Below are 3,272 nucleotides of genomic sequence, written 5' to 3'. Positions count from 1 at the left end.
CCCAGCGGCGGCAGCAAGCTGCCGCCTGCCCCCGGCTTGGTGCCCACGAGGGCCCAGGTAGGCTTTCCGATGCTGGAAGAGGCTGCCCCTGCCTTCCCACCGGCGGCACCTGGAGGAAGCGTACAGGCCGGAGGCACCGGGCAGTGACCTGGGAGGGGAGAGGGGTTTGGGGCACAGCCAGCACCCTGAGAGGCCCTGCAGAATCCGGGTCCTCCCCATCACGAGGTCTGCCCCCCTGTCACCTTCCCTCCTCTGTACCTCCATCCCTGTTTCCATCACCGCCACAGGTCCTGACTTTGTAGACATGTCCTCCTCCTTGGGGGTAGTGAGCCCAGGCGGGTGGAGCCCTTCCCCAGGTGACGATAGACGGGTTGGGGACAGGGAGAGGTGAGGATGTCCTCTTCCCCAACTCAGGGCACTGCTAGGCTCTGCCATTTAGAACAAGCAGACTCCCACCTCCTACACCAGAGCCTCCCTGCTGGCCCTTCCTAACCACCTGGTTAGGCAAGAGGCATCTTTCTCCTGCCCCAAGCTCAGACCCTTCCCACCTCTTGTTCTCCCTGCAGACCTAGTGAACTCTCCCCTACCTCAGATCTCCCAAAGGGCCCCTGAGCTCATCCTTGGCAGGCCCAGGGTCTCCATGCTGGGGTACAGGACAGCAGGCCTCCAACTGGGCTGTGGGTGCCTCTGGCCCTCCCTCCTGCTCCCTCTGTCCCTCTGCTGCATTGCTCTTGGGGACAGACTCCGCTGCTGCTGGGAAGCTCAGGCACTGCAGAGGAGCCTCTGCCGCTGCTCAGGAGGGGCTGGGGTGGGGCACTGGAGCTGGCAGGAGGGGCCTGGAGGAGTGTGGAGGGTGGGGTGCACCTGGTCCAGGTTTGCCTGATTGGAGCTGAGGGGCCTTGGCCAGCATAGGGAGGAGATCCTAGCCTGCAAGGAGCAGGGGTTGGTGTGTGCAACCATGGGTATGCCCTGACCCCTCTCCACCTGAGTTCCCTCCCCAGCATCCCCTCACAGCTTGGCTTGGTCCCTTGCTAGGCCCTGGTACCACATCATGGGGCTTCTCCTTCCCCCCGGGCACTTGGGGATCAGAGGTCCTAATGCAGGGGCTGAGGAGGGGTCTTGTGAAGGGGTGGGGCATATGTGATGAGCAGCTGACGTGGCTCTGTTCGTTTCTGCAAACATTAGGTGCACCTCTGCTGAGAGGTGGGCACAGGAGCCCCCACTTTAGTTTCAAGGGACTCTGAGGTGAGAGGGCAGGTCTCTGGGCTGGCAGGAACGGGGCAGGAGAGCACATACACCATGAGCCCCCTGCTCCTTGGAACCCCCTCCCCCTCCCCCCAACCAGGCCATGGGGCTGGCACCTGCCCTGCCTCCTCTCCCGCAGCTGGGCCTGCTGGCCTCAGTTGCCAACTGCTGAGACCTCAGGCGCCCTTCCCAGCCCCTCCAGGCCTGACCCTGCCCTCCTCGACTCTGGGACTGCCCTGTCTAGGCCACATTGCCCCTCCCTTTTCATTTTTCTGCCCCACAGATCCCTGTCAAGGTCTGTCCTTGCTTCCTCTGCCTCCTACACTCTGTTGCCACCACAGTGGGCTCCCAGGACACGGTTCGCAACCCCATGCCATCACACATGGTGTGTCCACAGGCCAGCGTGCCTACACGCATGCCAGCTTGAGACCCAGCCTTCCCCTAGCAACCTTCCCCGTGTCAGAGGGGGCTTGGGCTGGCTGCTCCTCACACGCCCCCATTGCGGGAGCTTGGGGGAGAGGAGGAGACATCTCTAGTCAGCTCTTAATGGGTATCTCAGGGCTCCAAAATTGAGCTCCTGTCTCCCCAAAGCTGTTCCTCCCTTGGTGCCCCTCTTGGAAAACAGCAGCTCTGCCTGCCTGCTTCTCAGGCCGAGACCCTGGAGCCATCCTGGACTCATCTCACACCAACATCCAAACCATCAGCAAAAACTGTTGGCTGGAACATCGCAGTGTTTCCACACTCCAGCCCTTTCTCACTCCTTCCAGCACGAGCACCTCGGGCTGAGCCCTGTCCTCCCTCACCCGGAGGACTGCAGCAGCCTCCTACAGGTTCCTTGCCCTCCTGGTCGTCCTCTAGTCTGCTCTGCCAGACAGCCAGATCACATCCCACCCCGTCGCAAACCCTGCAGTGGCCCCTGCACTCACAGAGAAAGGCAAAGGCCCCACTCTGACCTACAAGGCCCCCCGTGATTTGCATCCTCCCCCTGCCCTCACCCCGCCCCTGTCCTCTCACTCACTTGTTCCTCAGCGATGGCAGCCAAGCTCCTGCCTCAGGGCCTTTGCACTGGCTGTTCCTCTGCCTGGATGCTCCACAGGCTCCCTGCCTCGCCTCTCTCAGGTCTTTGCTCAAATGGCACCTTTTCAAAATGACCTCCTCTGACCATTTTGTATAAAATAGTGTCACTCCTAGCCCCCACTGTCCTTCCCTTCCCCTGCCTGCCTCATTTTTCTCCACAGCCCTTGTCACCTTCTAATACATGTTATTTCCTTATTTAGCTGGTTTCTCACCTATCCAGCCCCTCTAGAATGTCAGCTCTGTGGGGCAGGGAGTTTTCTGTCACTGCTGTAACCCAGAGCTGCACCATGAGAGTCAGGGCTGCGATCTAAAGCCGGGACATCTGCCTCAGTGGCTGGCCTTCAGTGTCTGTGCTGTAACAGGGCCCGGGGCTCAGTCCTCCCAGGGGAAGGCAGTGTCCCCTCCCCAGGCACTTGCTGCATGGGCATTGGGTTGGACAGGACACCTGCACAGATGAGGTCCATGCCTCTTCCTGTTCTCTGCTCCCACTGTGACCAGAACAGCTTCACCCGGCCAGCCGGGCAGGGGAAGAGAGCGATCCACGTGTCCTACTCCAAGTGCCGCTGAGGGCAAGGGGCTGCCAGGCCCTTCTTTCTGGTCAGAATTCATCACTGAGTTCTAGGTCAGAAGCATGCTGTGCCCCACCAGGGGCATCACCCACAGGGCAGGCAGGCCTGGCCCCTGCTCTCCAGGTGGCTGGGCTGAGTGAGCTCAGTACACACAGACGTGACTAGAGGAAAGATGCACCCAGAACAGAGGAAGGGGGCCTGTCCCACCACCAGTTCCAACTCCGGCCTCCCCGTCAGTGTGTGGCTCATTTTGGACCCCCCCAGAAGCCACTCCTGAGACAAGGATGTGATTAGAGCAATTCATTTGGGAGGTGGTTCCTGGGACCACTGGGAGAGGGCAAGCGAGACAGAGGGGACAGGCAGCCTAAAGGGTGTTCTTTT

General features: G+C 60.8%; 1 protein-coding gene across 1 annotated transcript in view; it reads left to right on the top strand.

The window, feature by feature from the left end:
* PACSIN1 (protein kinase C and casein kinase substrate in neurons 1) overlaps positions 1-3,272 on the top strand; it is a 17,566-nt gene continuing 14,294 nt past the window's right edge. The window contains exon 1 of the mRNA XM_008578496.1: positions 1-57. The gene's annotated coding sequence lies outside the window, so the exon portion shown is untranslated. The remainder of the gene's footprint in view (positions 58-3,272) is intronic.

The sequence above is a fragment of the Galeopterus variegatus genome, unplaced genomic scaffold, assembly GCF_000696425.1.
Source record: "Galeopterus variegatus unplaced genomic scaffold, G_variegatus-3.0.2 Scaffold1700, whole genome shotgun sequence".
NCBI lineage: Eukaryota > Metazoa > Chordata > Mammalia > Dermoptera > Cynocephalidae > Galeopterus > Galeopterus variegatus.
The sequence above is the reverse complement of the archived record's forward strand: the minus strand, read 5'-3'. Positions and strand labels throughout refer to the sequence as shown.